Below are 26,714 nucleotides of genomic sequence, written 5' to 3' on the forward strand. Positions count from 1 at the left end.
ATATGACCTCACTGATATGAGGAATTCTTAATCTCAGGAAACAAACTGAGGTTGCTGGACTGGTGGGGGTGGGAGGGATGGGGTGGCTGGGTGATAGACACTGGGCAGGGTATGTGCTATGGTGAGTGCTGTGATATGTGCAAGACTGTTGAATCACAGACCTGTACCCCTGAAACAAATAATGTAATATATGTTAAGGAAAAAAAAAAGAAGATAGCAGGAGGGGAACAATTAAGGGGGGACATCAGAGGGGGAGACGAACCATGAGAGACGATGGACTCTGAAAAACAAACTGAAGGTTCTAGAGGGGAGGGGGCTGGGAGGATGGATTAGCCTGGTGATGGGTATTAAAGAGGGCACATTCTGCATGGAGCACTGGGTGTTATGCACAATGAATCATGGAACACTACATCAAAAACTAATGATGTATGGTGATTAACATAACAATAAAAAATTTTTTAAAAAAAGAAAAGAACGAACTTGACATATGGAAGACATTCATAAACAATAAAATGACTACAAGTTTGAAAAAAAAAATTATAATCTGTGAATTGCCTGAGTTGTTCTAGTAACCAGTCATCCTCAAATTTCAATTAAGATTCCTGGACTTAAAAGAATACAATTGAAATAGCATCACTAAAGCTGAGGCCCAATGAATTAAACCCTAACCTGCAGGAAGAAATACCAGGTTAATGGAAGAGGCATATTTTGCACAAAACCTGAAATAGGAGAGTAGATAAAGCAAGAATAGTAACACCTTTCCAGGATCATCCAGGAGAAAGGCTTTCCTGACTACCCCCTTAACTATTTAATCCTCATAGGTATTGATCCCTTATAACCCTTACAATAGACTGATGCATCAAGCTACCCTCCCTTGATGACAACAGTCAGTTAGTTCATCCTATAATCCTGCCTGCTCTGATTTTATGCCCAAGTCACCTTCTGATTTTAAGGTAGTTCTCATACCGTTATTAGCACAGAACTGTACTGAATGGCCAACATGAATATTGCAGTTTTCTTGGCGATTGTAGTTTTTATTCTCAAAACTACTCTCATTGTAGTTTTTATTCTCATTCCAAGACCCATACTGAACAGCTGGTTAGCCCCTTAAAATGACCTCTAAGCTAAAGACTCTTGTCTCTCTCTAACTGGAAAATAGCAACTCCCTTTCTGCAAGTATTTCTCAAGCAAATACTCTATGCCCAAGACATAATTAAACACCACCAAAGATAGAGTAAATATTAAAAACATGTTCCCTTATTTGAAGAAGCCTGAATTGTACTAGGTAGACAAACTCACAGAAATAACTAAATAGCAGGGGCACCTGGGTGGCTCAGCCAGTTAAGTGTCTAACTTGGTTTCAGTTGAGGTCATGATCTCACAGTTGTGAGATCGAGCCCGGCACTGGGCTCCACACTAGGCATGGAGCCTGCTTAAGATTCTCTCTCTCTCTCTCCCTCTCAAAAAAAAAAAAAAAATATCTAAATAGCAATATTGGACTGTATATAAAATAACAGTTTGTTATGGGGAGAAAGAACAGTCCTAAAAATAGAGTCAGACTGATGAAGATACAATGTTAAAAAAAACTAGGTACAATGGTTAGCTCTTACCCCAACTATTTTTAAAACTATACTAGAGAAAGAAACAATTTATAGGTAGGTCTATATAATTAAAAACTCAACAAATGAGTATCTTGAAATGAGTACCTTATTTTTCAAAAGTTCAAGTATACTTCTCTGTTATATTTATATATAAGGAAGCTTTATGAGTGGAATATTAAAGGTTCTAACTCTTCGTATCTACAGTGAGCATACAATAACATGATCTATTAAGGTAAAAGGTAAGTTAACCTAAAAGTTGTAGGCCTGCTGCTCTCTTTTTCCCACTCAGTAAATGAAATCACCTAATAAATATTCTTCTTTGGCAGTGTGGTAAATATTGAAATTTTTTTTTTTTTAAGACTTTATTTATTTATTTGAGACAGAGAGAATGAGAGAGAGAGAGTACATGAGAGGGGGGAGGGTCAGAGGGAGAAGCAGGCTCCCTGCCGGGCAGGGAGCCTGATGTGGGACTCGATCCAGGGACTCCAGGATCATGACCTGAGCCGAAGGCAGTCGCTTAACCAACTGAGCCACCCAGGCGCCCAAATGTTGAATTTTTTTAAAAAATTCTTCAAAAAGGAAACAAATATCATTATCCTAACACAGATGCATTTTGGAGAAGAAAATCTACTTGATGTATTATGAATTTTAAAGTTAATAGTTCCACAGTAAAAACAACTTCATTATCTGTGACCCTTTAAAGTGCTAATTTAACAAAACGAACACGATAGGTGTTTTAGGGAATAAATCTTCAAACTGAAGATACGAAGTGAGTTCCAAAAAGCATGCCACCTGCGTGGCCAACAAAGCTTCAGCAGGTAAAGGGAGTGTACTGCTGTCCCTGATCGGAACTGTTCGATTTATTTCTAGTAAGAACAGAAAGAAAGGTTACAAATCGAGCCCAAATGAGATGCTGCTCCATTTCATTTTCCACAGAAGCAAAAATAATGCTTCATCATTTTACAGAGCCCAGCATAAATTGTCCACAAGTGGACAGAGAACCACATCCCTGCATCATGCAGTCTCCCCCTCAAAGTTGCTCTGTTTCTATAAACAGAATGACTCTGGGTTTAAGATTGAAGAACTTATTGGGAGCCGTTTATTTACCTCTCTTCAGCATAGTGTGGGCATCGCTGACTGGAGACAGCCGCGGTACCTAGCACAGAAACAAGGCTCAAGCAGCGGCCGCTGAATGAACGAACGGTTTTAGTATCCAGTCAAAAGCATCAGCTTTTTTCACTGTAGATACAGTGAGGTGTCTTATTATGAAAAGAACAGAAGAGGAGGCATTTCGGGCCTTTGCCCTAATAAGTAATCCATTAACTGAAAAAACACCAGCCCGACTGCTTTACTGGCATCATAAACATGCTCCATGTCACTAGGCCAGGCCCAGGGCCCTTCCTGTGGGCACTATATTGTCTTATAGACTAGAAGGAGGACGTTCTTGGGGAATATGTATATAAATATGTATATACTTATATATATATAAATTTATATATTTTAATGAACATACACACAAAATGGTTTTCAGAGGTTTTTATATATAAAGACAAGGAAATCAAAACTTTTGAGCAACTGAAAGGAAATTTATCTCATCTCTGAAGTGATGTGAATGTAATATTTCATCTCCTTTGACTCATGTATTCAATCTTTTTTATTATTATCATCCTTCATTGAGGAAATATTATCTCTGGGAATTTAGCACAGAAATCTAAGGAAAAAAAAAAACATTTTTCCTGAAACTACAATTTCTATGGCAAAGGGGAAACTGATTACGCACAGGCAAAAAGTAAAGCTTTCAGAAATGAATAAATGAAGTATTTTGAAACTGAGGCTTACTGAAAAGTCGAAGTCAGCTAGAATCTAAGATACCAAGTAATTCTAAAGGATGGGGTCATTGGAAAGTACTTAACAAGATTATCTGGCTTTCAAGAAAATAAGAATAGACCTTCAGGTTTGAAGTTGTGCAAGTAGACTACAAATTCAGCTCAATAGCTGCATCTCATAGCCTGAGCAACCAAGGAGAACTCTAGCATACGTGACACGCATTACCCCACAAAAACTGGAAATAAAATAAACTTTAGGTTGTTTTTCAGTTTTCCGAAATTGGTTGTTCAAAGTATTTATATATTAGTACTGCAGAGTTGAAAGGATCAGTGATAAAAATCTTTTTTCTTTTTTTTTAAAGATTTTATTTATTTATTTGAGAGAGAGTGCAGGAAAAAGCACGAGTGGGGTGGGGGAGGGGGCGGCACAGGGAGCAGCACACTCCCCGCTGAGCAGGGAACCTGACTCAGGGCTCCATCCCAGGACCCCAGGATCAGGATCTGAGCAGAAGGCAGATGCTCAACCGACTGAACCACCCAGGTGCCCCAAAATATATTTTCAATCCTTGCATGGGTTGAACTCAGTTTAGATATTAAAAGAAATTACAGGGGCAGATCATTAACGGTGAAAACTTTTATGTTTCTCTAAAGGTATTCAGTATGACTGATATTCTTGGAATTCCTTAAAAGAAAACCCAGGCTTTTTCAGAATGGGACATGTCAGAGCTCTGGCTTGCCTGAGCTAAGGTAAACAGAAGAACCCACTGGTCTGAAGAAATGTAAGGTTAACTCAGTAATACAAGCTTTCAGAAAAAGGTACAAAACCCAATCCCTGCTTTAAGCGGGAGAAGAGATACATAACATTTAACAAAAGTGGACAGGATAAAAAGACACTGAGAACAGGATATGGGGCTTCTTTAAAACCAAAAGCTCACATACAAAACTAATCTCATTATATTTTCCCCAATCTTGCAGCTCCGTTCCGTATCTCAGTTAAGTGGCAACCACAGAAAGCAGAATAATGCCCCCTCCCAAACATATCAGGCAGGTCCTCATCCCCAGAACCTAAATGTGACCTTATTAGGGGGAAAAAAAAGTTCTGCACAGATGTGATTAAATTATGGATCCTGAGATAAGGGGATTATCCTGGATTATGTGGGTGAGCCCTGAACACAATCACATATATCCTTATAAGAAGCCAGAGGGAAATTTGACACAGACAGGGGACAATGACATGAACAAAGCAGAGAGAAGTGAGAAAACTCTGGCTTTGGAGACCCGAAGGGATGCAGCCACAAGCCAGGGCATGCCGGCAGCCACCAGAAGCTGGAAAAGGCAAGGAATGGATTCTCCGTCACAGCCCCAGAGGGAGAGCAGCCTGGCCAGCATCTCGGTTTCTGCTACTGACTTCACACTTCTGGCCTCCAGAACTGTGAGAGAATAAATTTCTGTTGTTGCAAGCCAACAAGCTGGTGGGCATTTGTTACAACAGCTGTGGGATCCTCACACAGCAACATGGTCCAACCCACCTCTCTTTCTCTTCCAGAGTCATCTTCCCCAAACCCTCGGTTCCCTATTCCTCTCTCCCCTGATGCTCCGCTCCACCTTGGCTTCTGCGTACAAGTCCCAACTACTTCCCAGACCTTAAAGCTCTTAAGTGATCTTCCTGCCTCCCATGTCCCAGTTCATTCGTCAAGATGCCTCCAAGAGCAATGGAGATACTATAGAGACACAGGAACCCTAACCTAATCAAATGGCCCCATGGCATAAAACCCATGACCTACAGAAACTCCAAACTCCTTAACGTAGAACTAAACACCTGCTACATTCTGACCCTGGCTTTATCTCCAGCTGCACCTCTATCCATCTTCCATATCATAGACTCTGCTCCAGACATTTCAGATTTTTTGCAGTCCCTTAAACTAATATTGCCTCACATTTCTGTATTCACGTTTTACCCACAGCATCCCCTTTCCCGAAATTTCCTCACCAACCTCATTCCTGGTGAGGAATGTGAATTCCTCTCTCAGCCTCTTCCCACTGCTGTGTTTATTGTTCTCTCTTGTGTGCCCCATTATACCCAGCTTGAACCTCTATCACAAATTCTACACCTGTTATTTATTTAATGAACAGGGTGCCAGGCTCTGTGCTGAGCATTTTCAATAAATCATTTCATTTAACCCTCAACACAATCCTAAAAATGTAGCAATTATTATCAGACTCCATATTCCAGAGGAGAGAACAATATTCAGAGATGTTAAATAAAGTGCTAGAAGTCACAAGCATTGTTAAGTGCTTACGGTACATTTTTGTAATTTATAATTTTGATTTTGATTTTTTATTTTTGTGATTTATAATTTTGATTTATAATTTTGATTTTGATTTTTTATTTTTGTATTGGTTATATTGACTGTCTCTATTCCTGAGAACAAAATGAAATGAAAGGCAACTACTGTTATCATTCATCACTTTAGAAGCTCTAGGAAACAAGAGACAAAGTGGAAATGAGACATAGTATTGTAAATTATCATTACATGCAGAGTTAATTTTGTACCTAGAAATAAAACCAAGAGAATTAATTAATAAAATCTTTCAAAATTAATAAGATAATTCAGTAAAGCAATTGGAGGCATGATGAATACATAAAAGTCAATAACTGTCCTAGGTATCAACTGTTAATAATTCTCCTATCCCTTGTGGACTATTTGGTTACTGAAGTAATGTGCAGGCTTTGCAGCTCTTACAGTATACTATAACCTTGCTACCAAGTCTCAGACCAAATTCTGCCCAAAAAACACTTGTTACCAAACAGTCACACAATATGCTCTACACGTTTAACCGAGTTCCAGCTCTCTGTTGCTTTCAGGAATTCCAAACAGCACCGTCAGGCTTATGTGATAATATTCTGGTAGCAAGATTTATCTAACCTTCTGGTCAAATCAGTCTAGAGAATCCTCTAAACATTCTGCACCCATAACCAATTAAGTCCTTAGGCCTAGAGCACCACTACAAATGGCAGAACCACAGGATTCACCAGGTATGTATGACCTGTTCACTTCCACAATATTTCTAGCTAATATACGTATCTTTCTTTTACAACAGCGTTACTCAGATATAATTCTCGTACTGTAAAGGTCACCTTTTTAAAGTGCACAGTTCAGCAGCTTATAGTATATTTCACAGAGCTGTGCAATCATCTTTACTATCTAATGTTAAAACACTGGCACCACCCACACCCACACCTCCCGAAAAACCTCTACCCATTAGTAGTCAGTCCCTATGCCACCTCCCACAGCCCCTGGTAACCACTAATCCACTTCTTGTCTCCATGTATTTGGTTATTCTGGACATTTCATATAAATGGAATCATACAATATATGGTCTTTTCTGACTAGTTTATTTCACTTAGCCTAACGTTTTTAAGGTTCACCCATGTTGTAGCAAGTATCAGTGCTTTATTCCTTTTTAATGCCAAATTATATTCCATTGTACAGATACACCACATGCTCATTAGATAATACACATTTGGGCTGTTTCCACTTTTTGGCTATTATCAATAATGCTGCCATGAACATTTGCATATGAGTTTTTGTGTGGACACATGATTTCATTTCTCTTGGCTATATACTTAAGAGTAGAATTTCTACTTTACAGGGTAACTCTATTTTTAACATTTGGAGAACTGCCAAGCTGTTTTTCGAAGTGGCTGTACCATTTTACATTCCCACCAGCAATGCGTGAGGGTTCCAGTTTCTCCATATCCTCTCCAGTGCTTATTATTGTCTGTCTTTTTTATTATAATCATCTAGTGGTGTAAAGCGGTCAGTCCACAAATCTGATCACCATACATATCGCCATTAAAAAAAAGTCATTTCTGACATCCATAGTAATTACAAAATCCTCTGGTGTTGACCAAGATAAAGATAGTGTGACAGTCCAGAGTAGGCATTTCTGGAGTGTGGACTTCTGATTAATTCCAAATACTAATAGATCCCACCCAAATATGTAGTTCTAAGATATTTGTACATTCTCCTTTGTTCTTTCCAATGTTGCTTGGTTTTGTGTGTGTGTGTGCACCTATGTATGAGTGTGTTTTTACATGCGCATGTAACACTTTTCTAAAACTTAAGAGATTTTTTTTAGAGAGCCTTCACTATCTTCATGAGGTAATCCACTGTTTTCCAACTATTCCTGTTGAATGGCAGTATAAAAATAAGAGTTCCTTGGGGCACTTGGGTGGCTCAGTCAGTTAAGCATCTGCCGTCAGCTCAGGTCATGATCTCAGGGTTCTGGGATGGAGCCCCAAGTCAGGCTCCCTGCTCAGCGGGGAGTCTGCTGCTCTCTCTCCCTCCGCCTGCCGTTCTCCCTGCTTGTGCTCTCTCTCTCTCTGACAAATAAATAAAATCTTTAAAAAAAAAAAAAAGAGTTCTTTGCTAAGTGACAAGAACTTTCTATATACTTTAATGATTTTATACCATACAATCCTCATAGCAACTATTTGAAAAGGAGCTTCTCTCCTCATTTATAAACCAAAGCAGAGAGAGATTAACTTATCTAAACTTAGTTGGCAAAATATGAGCTCTGCTCCTTAATACATTACACCATTTCCCTTATTATGTTACAACACTTGAGACTGTATCATCATTTTCCCCAATCCCTCCTCCTGCCTGCTCTACAAGTAATAGCTGCTTTCAGCTCACTTGCTAACAGCTAGGTGGGAAATGACCTTGCACATATTTTAAACAATTTTCAGGGTTTATTACTTCTCCCGGAGTCACTGCATGAAGCATGTTTGCAGGTGACAATCACTTGTCCAAACACCAAAGCTAGGGACCGTGAGAGGTCCACAAATCACCACCAAGTAGAAAGCTGAAGGCTAACACTACATCAGCTCAGAGGTAGCTGCCTTCCACACCACTTCAAAAATATATCGGTCACATGACTACATTTTCTAACTCTTTGTTTCTTTGTCTGTTAGTTGTTGAGCAACGTATTGCTTCTATAGGGTGTCTTCCGGCTCAACATTTCAAAAAAAAAATCTTTATATGCAAGTTGTCTTGAGTCAGCTGTCTTTAAGACTTAAGCAACCAATGCATAGGCTATGCCAATGAGAAAAAATAACATGCTATGAAAGTAAGGTTAGGTTGGCTCAGTTTGGTTTTTATTGGTTCTCCAGATTTTAAGGAACATCTTCTGTAATTTCTTTGGATCACTGATCATTGAACAACTGAAAGGTCCTTAAGAGCAATCTGAGAATCAGCAACAGAGTTTCAAGAGAAGGAATTAATCCGGAAAGGAAATTTGTAAACATAAACGACCAGGGGAGACAGGGAGACTGCAAATAATTTTCTAATATGCATCTGTTATCCTTGTCACAAATGATTAGACCAGGAATTTAACCCCTGACTCAAAAACACTCATCTAGGGTCCAGAAAATAAGTAAATAAACAAATAAAGCTCATTAGCAACTATGAAGCCATGCTACCTACAATATTTTACAAATCCTAGAAAATAACAGAATGAAACAAGTATAGGCAATTGTTCAGCCATGTCTCCCTGTTCCTGCCTTTACACAACTGATTTTTTTCTCAAATCAGTTGATGTTACACTCTTCCCTGTACTTATGCCTTCCAGTCATGGTTCCCATTCATCTGGGATGCTCTCCTTTCCTCTCTTCAACTATATATTGAATAAATAATTATTAAACACTATATGCAAAACATTGGTCTAGATACTAAATGGATACAAAGGTGAGTAAGAGGGGCGCCTGGGTGGCTCAGTGGGTTAAGCGTCTTTCGGTTCAGGTCATGATCCCGGGGTCCTCCGACCGAGCCCCACATCAGGCTCCCTGCTCGGCCGGGAAGCCTGCTTCTCCCTCTCCCACTGCCTACTGCTCCCCCTGCTTGTGCTCTTTCTCTCTCTCTCTCTCTCTCTCTCTGTCAAATAAATAAATAAAATCTTTCAAGAAAAGGTAAGACACAGTTCCTGTCCTATAGGAATTTATAATTTAACGATTGTCTAATACTCTTTCAAATGTTTATTCGACAAGCGCTAAGTTATTAAGTGACAGAAAAAGGATTTGTTTTTGGAGACTGTGATAGGAACACATGGGCTCCTGACTCTAGATTATTTATATTCTATTAAGGGGACAAATCTGTAAACAAATATGTGCAGCAGAATGTGGAATGTGTATAATAAATTCGTTACAGATGACAGAAAGGGAGGAATAGTCAATTCTATCCGAAGGATCAGGGAAAGTAGCCTATCAAGTCTATCGAGTCTATGGAGTGAGATAACGAAGTGAGGCAGAACTATTCCCGCGAGAACTGATGCTTGAGTACCATAGTTCTCTCAGGAAACGCAGGTGGTCTGAAATGACTTTGAGTTTAGGAGATTTTAGAGGCCAGTGGGGAGGAAGAGGGTGGTGGGACATGGAGAGAAGAGATGAGGCTGAAAAGCTAGGTCAGGGTTTGTAAGGTTCTCATGGACTTCATACATAGGCAATTAAAGGTTTTTAAACAAGAGAGTAAGAGTATGATGGCCTCCAGCAGTTCAATGTGCAGGATAAATGGCAGGAAGGAGGAGGATGGCCAGAGCAGTCAGAGGCAGAGAAGTCAGCCATGTTAAAGAGGCAAGAGATTAAGGCTTGAGGCTCAACTGGCAGAAATTCTACAGGGCTTGGGGAAATAGAGAAAATGGTGGGGAGGATGTATTCCCTTGAGGGAAGCAAACTGGAATTCTCAGGAGTGCCCGTACATAGTTTGAAAAATCTCTGAAGCAATTCTGGTGACGATAACCCTCATTTAGAATAGCTGGTGGAAATCATGCCGCCAAAATGAAAGTGATACAACCACCCAATAATTTCATTTTTTTAAATCACATTTGTTTATACATGTGCTAGAAATGTTCCTCGATCATCATTACCATATCACCACGTATTGAACTAATTCATCCATGTACAGCCCTCACTGAAACAAAGTAGCTTTATAACTTTTCTTTTTCTAAGAAGAACCACTATTGAGGTCAGCGTCTCTGCAAAGATTCAATGTAATCAGGCAGGATATAACATTTTTGGCAAAATACAACCAATTCAACACTTAGATACTTCAGCTGTATCACAAGCACTTTGGAAGTTCTTTAGCCCATCCAACAAAACTTTATAACCAGACAAGTGCAGGAAAAAACATGACTTATGGATAGTGACTTAAGTAAACATGCTCATTTTTTACTTGTGCACATAAAAAGAAGTTCTGTGGGGTTTTTTCCCCCCTTTTCTATAGAAAGTATGATTTCCTCTTCATCTTCCCATTAGCACTTTTTTTAGTTGAATTTAGACTTTTCTAAAATTTTGTTTTTCCCTTTTATGACACAAAATTAAAATTGGTGGGAAAAAAAAAAAAAAACGAGAAAACACAGGGTCTGGCAGAAAGTACAGTAGCAGGTAAGAAACCTATTGCTTCTTGAAGAGGCCAGGTCACCAAACAGTTCTTCTTACCCTTGATTCTACCCAAGTGAAACAATCATGTCCTGCTGCACTTTATCAGTTCACCACATAATTTACTAGAAACCTCTCTCCCCAAGACAAAATCTTCCTTGGGTTAAAGATATGCTCATTCATTTTCTTATTTAGATTGTTATACAGGATCTCATCATACATATAAATTCTATCATTTCTCTTTCTTTGCATATTATCCATCCCAGATTAAATAAGCAAATCATCTGCTACTGTTTAAAAGTAGTAAGTGTCTACTTCTAAAACTAGTTTTCTTATTTAGAGGCAAAGTCAGTTCATTTAAAATTTTTACTTGTCTCTCATTTGTTCACAAATAAAACTTTATGGGATGTTTTATATAAACTAAGTAATATTGAGTAACTATAAGCTTTTATTAAATTGTACTGGTAAAATGAGTCATTTTAATGCTCTTACTCTATATACAAACCAGTATTTTAAAAAGTATAGACATAGGGGTGCCTGGGTTGCTCAGTCATTAAGTGTCTGCCTTCGGCTCAGGTCATGGTCCCAGGGTCCTGGGATCGAGCCCCGCATCGGGTTCCCTGCTCCGTAGGAAGTCTGCTTCTTTCTCTCCCACTCCCTCTGCGTGTGTTCCCTCTCTCACTGTGTCTCTGTCAAATAAATAAAATCTTAAAAAAAAAAAAAAATCTTTACTCTTTCACTCCCCTTCTTTATAAAAAAAATAAATAAAAATAAATAAATAAATAAATAAAAAGTATAGACACAGACAAATTCATGTGTGTCCAGATTCATTCTTCCATTATGTCCATAAGGCAGCAAATGTTTATTAAAAACCTCCCAATGTGCAAAGCAGATAGGTTTTTGAAAATCAAAGACAAGACAAATATGCACTCAAAGTTGGTAGAGGAGACAAACATGCAAAAAACCTAAATAATTACATCAAAATAAAATAAAAGTACAAGAAATGCAGTGTAGGAACTCAAAGGAAGAAATGATTAATCCCAGTTCAGGAATCTAGTAAAACATTATGGGGTTGCTCCAAAGGAGGTATCCAGGCATACCAAACTTTATTTTGATTTGCTTTACTGTGGTTCACAGATAACTGTGCTTTTTTACAAATTTAAGGTTGTGGCAACCCCATATCGAGCAAGTCAATTGGTGCTATGTTCTCAGCAGCATTTTCTCACTTTGTGTCCATGTCACATTTTGGTAATTCTCGTAATATTTCAAACATTTTCACTGTTAGTATATTATCAGTGATCTTCGATGTTACTACTGTACCATCCTAGTTGTTTGATGGCACCACATACCACACCCATACAAGACGGCAAACTCAACTGATAAATGTTGTGTGTGTTCTGGTAACTCTACTGGCCTACTGCTCCTCTGTCTCTCTCCCTCTCCTCAGGCCTCTCTATTCCCTGAGACTCAACAATACTGAAATTATTGTTCAAGTGAAGGGAAGAGTTGTGCATCTCTCACCTTATGTCAAAAGCTAGAAATGATTAAGCTTAGTCAGGAAGGCATGTCAAAAGCCGAGACAGGCCAAAAGCTAGGCCTCTCTGAAGCCAGTTAGCCAAGCTGTGAATGCAAAGAAAAAGTTCTTGAAGGAAATTAGAAGTGCTACTCCAGTGAACACACAAATGATAAGAAAGAATAAAAGCCACATTGCTGATATGGAGAAAGTTTGAGAGGTCTGGATAGAAAATCAAACCAGCTACATTTCCTTAAGCCAAAGCCTAATCCAGAAAAAAGCCCTAACTCTCCTCAGTTCTATGAAGGCTAAGAGAAATGATGAAGCTGAAGAAGAAAAGTTGGAGGTTAGCAGAGGTTGATTCATGAGGAAAGAAGCCATCTCCATAACATAAAAAGTGCAAGGTGAAGTAGCAAGTGCTGATGTAGAAGCTGCAGCAAGTTATCCAGAAGATCTGGCTAAGATCATCCACGAAGGTGGTTATACTAAACAACAGATTTTTGATGTAGATGAAACAGCCTTCTATTAGAAGATGCTACCCTGGGCTTTCATAGGTAGAGAGAAGTCATTGCCTGGCTTTAAAACTTCAAAGGACAGGCTGATTCTCTTGCTAGGTCTTAATGCAGCCGGTGACTTGAAGTTGAAGCCAATGTCCATGGACCATTCCCAAAATCCTAGGGCCCTTAAGAATTATGCTAAATCTACTCTGCCTGTGCTCTATTTAAGGAACAACAAAGCCTGGATGACTGTACGTATTCACAACATGGTTTACTGAATATTTCAAGCCCACTGTTGAGACCTACTGCTCAGAAAAAAGATTTCTTTCAAAATACTACTGCTCATTGACAGTGCACCAGGTCATGCAAGAGCTCCGATGGAGATGTACAATGAGATTAACGTGGTTTTCATGCCCACTAACACCACACCCATTCATCAGAGAGTGATCTTGACTTTCAAGAATTATTATTTAAGGAATACATTTCATAAGGCAATAGCTGCCATAGACAGTGATGGATCTGGGCAAAGGAAATTGAAAACCTTCTTGAAAGGATTCACCATTCTAGATACCATTAAGAACATTTGTGATTCATGAAAAGAGATTAAAATATTAACATGAACAGGAGTTTGGAAGAAGTTGATTCCAACTCTCATGGATGACTTTGAGGGGTTCAAGACTTTGGTGTGGAAATAACTGCAGATGTGGTGGAAACGGTAACTAGAATTAGAAGTGGAGCCTGAAGATATGACTGAATTGCAGTAATCTCATGATAAAAGTTGAATGGATGAGGAGTTGCTTGTCATGGATGAGCAAAGAAAGTGGCTTCTTGAGATGGCATCTACTCCTAGTGAAGATACGGTGAAGATTGTTAAAATGACAACAAAGGATTTAGAATATTACATAAATTTGGTTAATAAAGTAGTGGCAGGGTTTGAGAAGATTGCCTCCAATTTTTAAAGTTCTACTGTGGATAAAATGCTATCAAACAGCAGCACATGCTACAGAGAAATTGTTGATGAAGGAAGAGTTACTCGATGCGGCCAAATTCACTGTTGTCTTATTTTAAGAAATTGCTAGAGCTACCCCAGTCTTCAGCAACCACCACCCTGATCAGTCAGCAGCCATCAACATCAGGCAAGACCCTCCACCAGCAGAGATGATGACTTCCTAAAAGCTCAGATGATCTTAGCATTTTTTTTAGAAATAAAGGATTTTTAACTAAGATGTGTACATTTTGTTAGACATGATGCTATTACATACTTAATAGACCGCGGTATAGTATAAACATAACTTTTATATGCACTGAGAAACCAAAAAGTCTATTTGACTCATTTTAATGCAATATTCCCATCACTGCAGGATCTGGATCTGAACCTACAATACTTCTGAGGTGTACCTTCAAACCAAGGATAGGCATGGGTCCAGGGGAGGGGAGGCTTTTCAGTCTGAAGGGAAGGACCGAAAATGGTGAGAGACAAGAGTATACACAAGAGATCTGGAGATTGGCAAGTACTCCACTTTGGCTAAAGTCCATGTCTGAGATGTGACTGGCAGGGGATGGATATCTGTCCAGGATGAGGGAAGACCCTCAAAACCATGTTAAAGCTGCTCGGATTCTCTTTTGTGAGAAAAGGAGAAAGACTGAAAGTTTCTGCAAAAGGAAAATCACACAATTCAACCTTTATTTAGGAAGCTAACTCCACAACATGTGAAGAATAGACCAAAAATGTGAATGATGGAGTCACAAAGAATAGTTCAGAGAATATTTTAATATTCTGGGGGAAAATACAACTTCCTGAACAGAAGTTTGGCAGCAGGAATGGAAAAGGAAGTGACCAACACTTTGGAGGGCCAAGCCAAATAGAAAGTGTCAGTGACTGATCAGACACTGTTAAGTAGGTTAAAGGTTACAATAACAGAAAACTAATAGGATACAAGTCACTTGGTATTAGTTTACTTTATTTCAAAAGTCAAATATAGCATGCTTTCCCACAAAACCCAGATTTGCCTTAAGAAACTTTGCAGGTGCTACTTCAGGCAGCCAGCACTTAGTAACAACTAATCAGTAAACAAAAAATTGAACCCATTTGCCATCTCCACTAGAAGCTCTATATTTGCTAAGATATAAATGGTGGGAGGGGGGAAGTAACATATTATGAAAGTGAATTGGAAGAAAGGCATGGATATTTTTAATATCAAACATTATTCATTTTCAAGAAAAAGAAAGCCAGCTATAGATCTCTATTGAGCGGAAAAACTAGAACAGCAATAGTAGAGCTTGACATCCCTGTGGGAGAATATTAAGTGAAATGAGGACTTTGAAGTAGGAAGTGGCTGGCATTAGAAATAGTCTACCTTAATATCCCTTTGAAAACTCAAACACTAGAATTAGGGTCTAAGTTTTCAAATGGACACTGACAATCATAAGATTTTCTTAATCTAAGCATGTTTACATTATATTTCAAGGTCCTACTTCTAGTGTCATTGAATTAACAAGCTCTGAGTGACATCCCAGGTCAGTTAGACCAGGGACTCAACCTTTCATAGGAAGTGATGTCCAGAAGACCTGGTAGAACTGTCAAAGGTCACAGAGCCAGGGTCACAAACAGAATGAAAGCGCACATTCCACAAGGAAGAAAGAAGTCACATAAATGACATTCAAGTGACAAAATGACCTAAGTAAAGCAAAGAAATTACAACCATTTAACTTAAATTGTGAGACCAATCTTGAGGTGAAAATCAGTCATCTTTTCTCCAGTATACTTCAAACTTCTTTCCAAAAAGAATTCTAAATTCACTAATTTAAATTACCAATTAAGAGAAACATTCACTATCAGCTTAATATTGATTAGGCCTCCTTTTCCCAATGCCTACAAAGAGGCTTTAGATGAAACCTCTAACATAAAAATCAATTGCAATCAACTTTCTAGTATTTCTGCTTCCACAATTAATTTGAAAGTTGAGATATCCAGATAAGTCAGACAATGAGCCATGTCCAAAACTCACTCACTCACTGTCTCTCTCTCTCTTTCTCTCTCTCTCTCTCTCTCTTATTCTTTGCTTTATAGCTGGGAAACATGAAAACCTATTGAAGACATTAAAGAAGAATGACTGAGCTTTCAATTCCCTAGACAACCACAAATAATGTGATATTCCCGTTACAGGAGTACATTTAGATAAAAAAAGATTTGTAAGAATGCCCACAGCATTATACATATTGAAAGGACAGAATAATAAGGATCTGTGGGCACTGAGAAACAAATTTCTCAAAATGATTCTAAAACCACTATTATACTAACTAAGGCTGAGAAATGTTTTGGTTTCAACCAGGTATGACAATTATAATCATATCTGGTTGACTGCACTCTCTGACATTTGAGATTATTCCTAATAAAATTAATGTGTCACTTGCAATATGTATATATAGATATATGTATGAAGAGACAGAGAGCAGCTAATTAGCAAAGTAGAAAATATTGACTTTTACAAAGTCACATCACAATTCAGTTAGTCAGAATACTGTGCTGACATTTTCAATATCTAAATAATTATTCTGTTTATATGGAATTCTGAAGAACATATTTGCCATGAAAGGGGACCCTGGAATTTATTATTGAAAAGCTAGCAAGTTAAGTGGTGACTTCCTCGTTATTAAGAAAGCAGAGGACTGACATGACAGAGCTCGCAGTCAGTTCTCAACTCCTGTGGTAAGTATGAATGTCACATAGTCGATTCAATTAATTTCCCTCTACTTTTCATTTGCCTGGTCCATCACCTTTGTCCAGCATTTAGCTTTCATCTCAGCCTGCCTGCTGATTTCTAGTTAAATAGTCTGCTCATTACTTAATTTCCCACAGCTTCATTACTTCAATTTCCCTCAGCAGCAGAAAAGAGGTAAGAATCAATACTTGGAAATTAAACATCAAATGGTTAAGGTTTATGCCACTAATCTGAACTGTTCTACCCACAGCTCTCACCAATGGGGGACAGAAAAGGCACTGAAGAATTCTGTATCCCCTTTGTGATGGTATAGATATCGTCTGTTGTAATTGTTTCTCTCAGCTCTGTTATTTCTCTTCAGTCACCGACACATCAATACCGATAGAAAAGAATCCCACCGTTAAAGCCTGAAATATGTAACTTATGGAAGAATGCCAGAATATGTCTGGTGGACAGAAGTATATACCTAAGAATTAGACATATATGGATTGGGAACTCAAGCTTGCCACCCCCTAAGTGTGTGACTTAGGCCAAATTACTTAAACTCTCTCTGAACCTCAATCTTCTCACCTAAAAATAGGACATAAATCACCTGTTTCACAGAATTGTTATGAGGACTGAGTGAATTAACAGATGTTAAGTGTTTTCCACATTGTCTCACGTAGATTTAGATTTCGACTTTAAATAAAATATATAGCAAATGGCAAGAGCCTTCCTGTTTCTTGACTTCATTAGTACAGCTTATAATTGAATAGTTCTACCAATAAACAGAAGTACTTACTTCCCAGGGACTATCACTGATATTTTGTTTCTTCAGAATTTCACAAAGTTAACTGATAATTCCCTCAATGTTTGGAGTATTATTCTTTGTAGAATAAACTTGACAAAATGTCTCATAACTTGAACAAGAATACCCAAGAGCTAGTGTCCCTGGCTGAAGAGGCATTAACATTGATGGTTGTCATAAGTTTGGAAACATTAAGGTATTGCGCGTCAGGCTGTGAACAATGGCCCTTGGGGCAAGGCACCCTTTAAATACATCTCACTTTATTGTTGATGATAAAAGCTTCATCCTCTTTCAGCCTGTGTTGTCATCTACTCAGATATGTTTTATCACATGTCCAACACGAAAGAACTGTCTAAATGTCAGTCCATTGATTTTATTGGTAGGACATAAGAATGTGGCAGAATGCGCTTTCATTCTAAAACTTTGTTGTTAAACACGACTTTCTATCTGTCAAATCCCATTGGGTCCACATGTCTAATTGTGTATTTTGGTGTGGGGGGAGCCATGGAGTAGAATCCGAGAAATGTCCTATGCATTTCCAAATCCACACTCTTCTGACCACTTTTAGGTATTATGAGCTGGGCTATCATTATCACCTTGAACATGAAGTTTTATGTCACCTTGCATTTCATGTTTCTATGACTCCCCTAATTGATTATAAATCTGTCCAAAATACAGGTACCTGTCTTCTATGTTGCTTTATTCCATCTAGTAATATATTCATAAGAAAATGAGATAAGACTAACAGCTATTAACTGCTTTTCTTGTGACAGGCACAATCCTGGGCGCTTTATAGACTTTATTTCATTTACCTCTCCAATAATCCTATAAATTTGGTTTTTAAAGCATTTCTGTATTACTGATTAGGAAATGAAATTCCAAAAGTTGAAATAAGTTACCCGAAATAACATTCCGAAAAGGGATAAAAATGGAATTTAAAGACATCTGTCTGACTCCTAATTCCATTTTCTTGCTGCTATACTCTGCTGCCCCAAATTCTCATTAATCTTTCAATGCAACTTTCTCATGGGAATGAAAGTATTTAGAAAGGTGCAGCCAGTAGTTTAGGACTTGAGTCTGCTTATTTAAAGAGGAGTGGGGGGGGGGGCGGGAAACAACCAAAACAAGCTATTAAAATCCCCTTGAGAAGATAGCTTATTAATAACTTCAGCTCTAGAAAACTATCCCCGGGGAAAAAAATAATCATAGCTGTTGTCAAGTGTTCATGAATAAGAATGCTCATTAGCATTATGCTGAATAGTAACTTTCTGAAATAAATTTTGGAAAATAAGAGCTAAGTTAAATAAATATATTATGCCCATAAAATAGACTACGTCACAGACATGGAGGGTTATTTTTCTCAAAACCTAATGACAGTAACATATACATGCTATAAAACAAACCAAATGGTACAGAAGATAAATTGTATAGAATATAGTGTGATCCCTTTATATAATGTGTGTGAGCATACGCACACGCGCGAACACATGAGGGAAAGAGAGGGACTATAAAGGTGACGTTATAAATAAGAGAGAAATGAACTAAATGTTCACGGTTTGATGGAACAGTGGGTGATTTTTATTTTGTATGCATATCCATCTATAATTTTGAGTGCTTAACTAATATGAAAAGCAGTATTTTCACTCATATAGATGTATTAACTTACTAAACCCTCAAAACAAATAAAAGACATAGGGCCTATTATTCTCCCCACTTTACAGATGAGGAAATTGAGGAACAGAGAGATTAAGTAACTTTCCAAGGCTTCACAGCTAGTAGAGGTAGAACTGGTCTAGTTCTACACCCGTGCTCTTCAAGACCAAGTAAAACTGGCTCAAATAAGCAAGTGTTTTTAGTTCTAAAACAGGCTAACAACTGAATAAAACCCCTTTCAGAAGGACTGTTTTTCTTCCCTGCCTTGAGTAAACATAAACAGGGAATGCAGGCTTCTGTCTGTTATGCCACAGAAAAGTACCTAAAAGAGGACAGCCGTTTACACCCTCTCTCTCGTAGCCTCGCTTTGTGAATTGCTTCTGACTCACATTCTCCACATCCCAGGGCTGTTTTATAACAACCCAGGCCCCAAATGCTACAAAAAAAAAAAAAGAAAGAAACACCACAGGGCAGACCAAAATACTGGTGGAACACCAACATAAGGAAGGCTTTTGCAACTCCCACGTAGAGACTTTAAGATCACTGTCCAGAAAAGCCCTCGTACAAATATTCCTGAAACTCTGGGGCTGAGCCAAACCCACAAGGCTGAGAAAAGCACCGTGTGGGGTCACTACACTTTTGAACCACGAGTCCTCAGGAACTACAGAGCCAGAAGAATATGATGTTAAGGCCGTGCCACACTTGGCCCTCAGTGTACCTGTTATTAACATGGTAACAAGCATTCTGGCTTCCCCTAGCTTAGAGTAACATTATTAATTTTTCAGTTAACAACATCATTTGAAACCTATTTACACACTAAGTCCAAACTTCTTGTCTTTTTAAAGAAGGGTAGAGTATGTCTAAGAGCTAAACCAACGGGGACTGGAGTGGAAAACCCCATTGCTGTGTTTGAACTCCTTCCTTCTTTCACCATAGATAATCGGAACAGCAAACGCATCTGCTTCAAACTGGGCCAATCCCCGCTGGACCAAGCAGATTCTCTCTCTTGCAATACCCATTTACTTTCCCAGGTGGTCTGGAACTGGAACTGTAACATGTAAACTTGCAAAGTATAGGCATGCCACCAGTGGATGGAGGAACAGAAAAAAAAAAAAAAAAAGTCTTCAAAGTAAGAGAGAATAAGGAAGACGTGGAAAGAAACACGTGAAAAGGAGAAGAAAGGAAAAGGCACAATGAGCTTCAGTTATCTGCCTGTTTCATTCCCAGTACATTTGCGAGCTGTCACAACCTTTCACGGATTATGAAACCACAAGCCTCACTTAACTCCAAGTAGAGAAGCAAGACCACAACACCTTGACACTGCCATTTCTAAAAGCGACAGTCCAAGAGCAGCAAACTTTTTCCTTTGTATAATCTTTTACAAAAGGCCTATAAACAGCGATGTGTATGTAAGCAACATATGTTTAACAATGAGCTCTCCAAAAAAATGCTGAATGCAGAGATGTGTGTGTGTGCGTGTATTTACATAATGTTATAAATTTTACTGACATAAAGTATGTGTAGCTGAGAACACAAGTTCTAGATAATAAAAGTGTATTTCCATAGGGCCAACTGATTCCCACAGAATGTCTTAAGTGCAGACAACAACAAAACAAGCCCTGATTTGCAGTATTTCCCACTTTCCATGGTGTAAATATTCCCACTACAGCCAACTTCAACCTATCAATGTGATGTCACTGAACAGGGATGGAAAAGATGAGCAGCAGCACGTGACACATAATACTGTCAGCTCGCCGATTAAAAAGATAGAGCACAGGTGACAGTAAAGAGTATAGATAACAGTAAAATGCAGTAAAATCACTGAGAAGTGGTAACTTTTGAGTGTGTCTTAACTTTGTTTTAAAATATAATGTATTTAATTTTAGGTTTATATGATTTAATGTTTAATAATTGCTTTATTTAACAACTGGTGCACAAATTCCTGTCTCAGTCCCATTCGGGTCAGATCCAGCACACATCCCTGGAAAGTATCTTCCAGTATCTGAGAAGGATAGGTATTGCTAATCCAGATCGAGTGACTACAGCCAGTCCTTTCCTCATCAAACAGGTAAACATTTTAATGTGTATTATCAGCACATGATAAACCTATGAAAAGTCCAGATTCCTGGGCCCCAGTCCCAGAGATTTTGAGAGTAGATCTGGCATGGGGACCCAGAAGTCTGTATTTTAATAGGCAAGCAACCCTCTCTGTGCCAGACGATTTATTCAGAGGATGTCAGCATCCAACATTTGTTGACTACATATTCTATGCCAGGCTCAGAAACCATGGGCATGAAAGGAACAAAACTTGTCTTCAAGGTGAATACAGAAACCAAGAGTTATAATGGAACTCTAATACTGGTACCTACCACTTTGGGAGAGGAATCCTGAGGAATGGTGTTTGACCTGAGTCTTGAAGAAGGAGCACCAGCTAATCAAAATGACAAGGGGATAGGGAGGAAGGGGTGTCCAGGGCAGAGAGACGGGCAGGTGCATAGCCACACAGGCAAAGAGGACTCAGTCCACTAGGACACCAGCACATGCTTTGGGGACAGTACCACTGATAAGTTTTGCAGCCACATTTATCTCTCATCAGCTTTAGCACAAAGTAAGCACATATTAGTTAGACTATGTTCAGTCACGTGTTCATGTGAGGAGTGGTGGTAGATTAGGCAGAAGAGTCATGCCCAGGTCGGGTGGGACTTTACAGAACGCCTAGCACAAAGTAGGTGCTCCCATTTTGTATTCTTCCTTCAATGTGTTTAAAATTGGTCTTATCGCCATTATAAGATTACTGCTGCGAAAGAAGTTACATGTGGTGGCTAACTTACAAAGTCTAGAAACACAGAAGGCTCTCACGGCTTTTTTAATGGATAAGCTACCTTCTCAGTTGGAGAAAATGACCGAGACTGTGGGTTAGAAATAGTTCACCAAACCAAAGTTCCAAGGAAATGGGTGATTACTACGTATTATTTTTCCCATTGGTTTTACCTTGTTCTAATTCATCTGTTTTCAGAATCCAATGGGAATGCCATAAATGTTATTTTATGTTTCTAAGGTTGTATCATTTCAGCTTTTGGCATTTTAATTAGGTAACCCAATTAACTTTAAAAATCTATGAAGTAACATAATGAAGAAAAATGAATGCCAGAACTACACAATGGGTTAAAGGGAAGTCGAAGAGTAGGAGCTTCTCTACCTAAACAACTATAAGAGTGGACTTGTCACCCTAACACACCAAGTCTGTGGCCACCTCCATGTCATACTGTCCCTTCTCTAATGCAAACCATGCCCATCCATCTCACCTCCCCTCAAGCCCCATCTCCTCCTTGTAGAATATTCCAAGCAGTCCACTGCACAGTGATCTCGTCCCTCTCCGCGCATGATCCTCATCTTCGGATGTAGTCCTATGTGATTATGTATTATGGAAAACCCATCTCCCAACCAGACTTTACAATTTCAGAGAACTTCTCTTGCATGTGTCATGGAGCAGGGCATAATACTAAACATATAAAAGACACTAAACACTTGGTGAGTGAATAGACTAAATGATCTCCATGAATTATAATATTGAAGCTTCAAGCTTCAATTGTTGATTTTCTCACCTCCCCCAAAATGAAGATAAAAACATCATAAAGATTTTTAAAGGTCTCAGACTGGGGACAAAGAAAGGAGGTTATCAAAAGGGATTCCATTCCTGAGTTGTTTTTTAAGTGTCAGCAAAGCTGCAGAAGCATCTATTGTCTCTAACATAGAAAGGCAAAGGAAATTCCTTGCTCTGCTTGCCCATAGTTAAGACTGAGGGGCCTACAATTGAGCCTTGTTGCTAAGTGAAATCCCCCCCAAAACATTCTAGAATATAAGCTCTTTATACTCATCAAAGAAGAAAGAGAACAGGTATCCCCAAGCTGCCTCTATCCCTGTCTTCTTTAACAATTTACTGAAGTACAAAAGGGAAGGACTATTTACAGAATTCCAAACTGAAGCATATATAATACATTTATTCAGTAAATACTATTTCCAATATCATAATAGCTAACATATTTTAACACTTTCTTTTGTGTCCTACAGTGTGTAGGCATTTTTCTGACATCATCTTATCAAACTCTGATACCATTCTATATGAGATAAATACCGTAATTTTCCTCATTTTAGAGATGAGGAAGCTCAGCTTAAGTAACAACTCCAAGGTAACAACGTAAGTCACAGAGCCAGAATCTGTAACCAGGTCTCTTATGCCAAAGCCCAAAGGACACCATCTATGTTTACAAGATTCAATTCCCAACAATGTAAGTACTCTAAATACTTGGGTTCTATTTCAGGATTGTTTTTTCATTTGAAAACTTAAAAATTATTATCATTTTTTTAAAGATTTTATTTATTTGACAGAGAGAGAGAGAGAGAGCACAAGTATGCAGAGTGGCAGGCAGAAGGAGCGGGAGGAGCAGGCTCTCCACTAAGCAGGGAGCCAGACGTGAGGCTCGATCCCAGGACCCCAGGATCATGACCTGAGCCGAAGGCAGCCGCTTAACCGACTGAGCCACCCAGGCACCCCTGAAAACTTAAAAATTAAAAAAACAAGACACCAAATCAATGATATGAAGAAAAGGCTAGAACAAGGGGATGTCCAGGGCCTGCGGTACCAAGTTTAAACAAACTGGCTTAAAGCCAATTAACTAGAAGATTCCCTACGCGCGCGCACACACACACACACGAGTGGTTAACTGTGGATCCCATGGGCAGACAGACCCATGAAGGTATCATTTCCCTATCAGTCCTAAAGAGTTTTGGGAAATTTGGATTTAATTTATAACATTTTAATATTCATTCCAGGCACAGGCCACATGCCATGCAGGCTTTGTAGGATGTTCAGCAGAGGAGAACTCTAGAAAATGCTTTTATTGAAGGACTTTTGGTCTTGCATTATGTGTGTATACTAATAACCTCCCTTGAGCAAAGGCAGCTTCAGAGAAAAGAAAAGGGCCTAGAGGGGCACCTGGGTGGCTCAGTTGGTTAAGCGACTGCCTTCGGCTCAGGTCATGATCCTGGAGTCCCTGGATCGAGTCCCGCATCGGGCTCCCTGCTCGGCAGGGAGTCTGCTTCTCCCTCGGACCCTCCCCCCTCTCATGTGCTCTCTCTGTCAAATAAATAAATAAAATCTTAAAAAAAAAAAAAAGAAAAGGGCCTAGAAATTAATGTCTGAAAAGAGTTTTCCATATAGCTTCACCTGTTCCCTTAAAGCAAAGAACACAGTAAGGCAAGAGTCAAGCTTAGCTATCATTAACAGCATTGTTTCCACAGTCTGAGGTCAGCCTTAAGAGGAAGCTAGCAATCACGGGGTATAGTTTCAGGGATAGCTGAAGGCTATTCCCTATCCCCTAATTAACACTTCTACTGGTTGTTGGTGCTTGAATTTCCACAAAAAAAGAAAATCCATTTCTTTGGCTTTAGACCCAGTCTTGTGAAAATGCAAAACCGAATACTCCTGGGGTGACAGAATTGTAAGCTTCAGGGTTTATTTACATCCAAGATTCTCCAGGTTTGTTAGATTCCCTCAAGGCAAATTTTGCTAAGGAAAGGAATGCGAGGGGGTGGCAATTTAGGGCATTGAAAAAACCTTGGGGCCAAAGTGGTCAGGAGAGAAGAGAGTTTTCCACTGAGAGATCCTAGTATGCAAAAAAGGGAGTGGGCTCCAGAGTCGATACGATGCAAATTCTCCCTCTCCTGTTGCCATTATCAATTTAGTATAGTCCGCCCCATCTCCTTCTCAAAATCTTATGCGATACAGCAATTATGCGGCTTTATTTACAGGAAAACTGACCCAAACAACGTCAGGCAAAGGATTTGAAATTTACAGTCCTTGGGCAGCTGTTACAAGCACTCAAACTGCGTCTATTTGCAGGCAGAAAGTCGTGACTTCCCAGATTTTAGGTAAGGCACACATTTGTCTGCAAAGAGAGCTGGAGCCGAAATCTCTACCTATCAGGCATAAGGCAAGAAGCCCGGGGAGGGGGGGGGGGAAGCAAGCTGGATGGCTCCAGGAAGTGGGTGGGGAGGAAGCTGCAAGGTTTGGAGCCAACTGTAGCAATAGCAGGTTTGCACACGCCTAGCGAAGGGAGTCCCGGGCCACTGCGTGCATTGGTCACAAGCGCTTTTGGCAATGCTGTCCCCTTTGATTCCCGTCATCACCCAACTACACAGCTCGGGTTTGGGGCGTAAAAAGGGCTTGCAAAGTGGGCGGCGGCCGGGGTTCCCGCCGCTGAGTCACAGCCCAGCCAACTTTTACTGCATTTCCCAGAAAGAAAATTAAAAGTCTCAGTTCCGTAGCCCACCACTCGCTTCCAGTTCGCGCTCTCCGCTCTGTGTCCCTGGAGCTGGGGGGGGTGACTCAGACCCACAACTGGGGTATTTCCCACTCGTCTCGCAACTTCTCACCCCAGCAAAGCCTCGGGGTACCCCGAGCGCTTGGCAAGCGCTACCCACCAGGCAGATGGGAGAGCAGGAGGAGGGAGGGGAAGGGCTGCGTCCTCACCTGCAGGACACGGACACCTCCACCCGCGTGGCCGGGATGGCCGCGCTCAGCTGGTTCAAGTCCCCGATGCCCGCAGTGCTGGTGTAGCGGCTGTCCATCTTGGGTGGAGGCGCCGCGGACTTGTCCGGCGCCCACATCCAGAGCTCGGGCAGACTAAGGTCTCAGAGCCCAGCTCTCGACAGCCGGGGATGGGGGTTGAGGGTGGAGGCAGAGGAAGGAGGGCGGAGGCAGCTCGCGGGAAGGGTGGGGGAGAGAGAGGGGGAGGCGGACCCGAGCAAAGCCGCGAGGGAACCGCGAGCCAGTCCTGGCCCAGGCCGAGGCCGCCGGGGAAGTGGCGCACGGGGCTCCCGGCTTCCCTGCCCCCTCCTTGCAGGCAGCAGCCCCAGCAGGGGATAACTTCGTGATCCTTGCCAGGTTCTGGGTGCCAGGCTCTGAGGAGGTAGGGGGCACGAGACCCAGACCCCAACCGTCTAGGAGAGCAAGCCCTGGCCGGCTGGGCGCGCGGCTAGGGTTTGTCTCCGCCTCTACACACCCACTCCCGCCTCCTGGGCCGCGACTCCCTCCTCCTGTCAATCAGGTGTGGACGGGAATGTCACGCAGTTCGCTTGCCTGGGCTGGAAGCTGGAGGTGTGGGTGCCTGGAGGTGTGGGCGCCTTTGCCTGTTCCTGACTCCCCCCATCGTAGGTCCGTCCCTCCTCACCCCGCGCCGGTCCTCACCGAAGCCCATGGAGGTCCCTCCCACCTTGCCTTCGGGCAGGTGAGCCGGGTCCCCGTTTCTGGACTGCCCACTCTCGGCCATCTGAAGGTTGGGGACAATGGGACATGAGGACAGTGTTCCGTATGCGGTGGTAAAGTGACGGATCAAGATCTGGGACAAGGCGGGAACAGGAGGGACTCTAATGTGGAGGGAGGGGGACTATTTGAAAAGAGTTTTCCATATAGCTTCACCTGTTCCCTTAAAGCAAAGAACACAGTAAGACAAGAGCCAAGCTTAGCTATCATTAACAGCATTGTTTCCACAGTCTGAGGTCAGCCTTAAGAGGAAGCTAGCAATCTTAAGGGGCTTAAGGGGACCATTTGGTTTCCCTCTTCCCTCAGTTCCTCGAAATATGGGGGTCTAATTGTGACAGCCCTCCTATAGTCAGGAC

At 40.4% G+C, this 26,714-nt stretch overlaps 2 long non-coding RNA genes across 2 annotated transcripts in view; both read right to left on the reverse strand.

Annotated features, from left to right (window-relative positions):
• Positions 1-26,027, reverse strand: part of LOC145721764 (uncharacterized) — a 32,554-nt gene extending 6,527 nt beyond the window's left edge. The window contains exon 1 of the long non-coding RNA XR_014145657.1: positions 25,567-26,027. This is a non-coding gene — a long non-coding RNA (uncharacterized LOC145721764). The remainder of the gene's footprint in view (positions 1-25,566) is intronic.
• On the reverse strand, positions 20,751-25,375 carry LOC145721765 (uncharacterized). The gene is made up of 2 exons (XR_014145658.1): positions 24,220-25,375; positions 20,751-24,018 (listed from the first exon to the last, which is right to left on the reverse strand). It is a non-coding gene; the product is annotated as an uncharacterized LOC145721765 (long non-coding RNA).
• Positions 26,028-26,714: the final 687 nt, after the last annotated feature.

This window comes from Leptonychotes weddellii, chromosome 5 (genome assembly GCF_054177405.1).
Source record: "Leptonychotes weddellii isolate Sample4059 chromosome 5, ASM5417740v2, whole genome shotgun sequence".
Classification (NCBI taxonomy): Eukaryota; Metazoa; Chordata; class Mammalia; order Carnivora; family Phocidae; genus Leptonychotes; species Leptonychotes weddellii.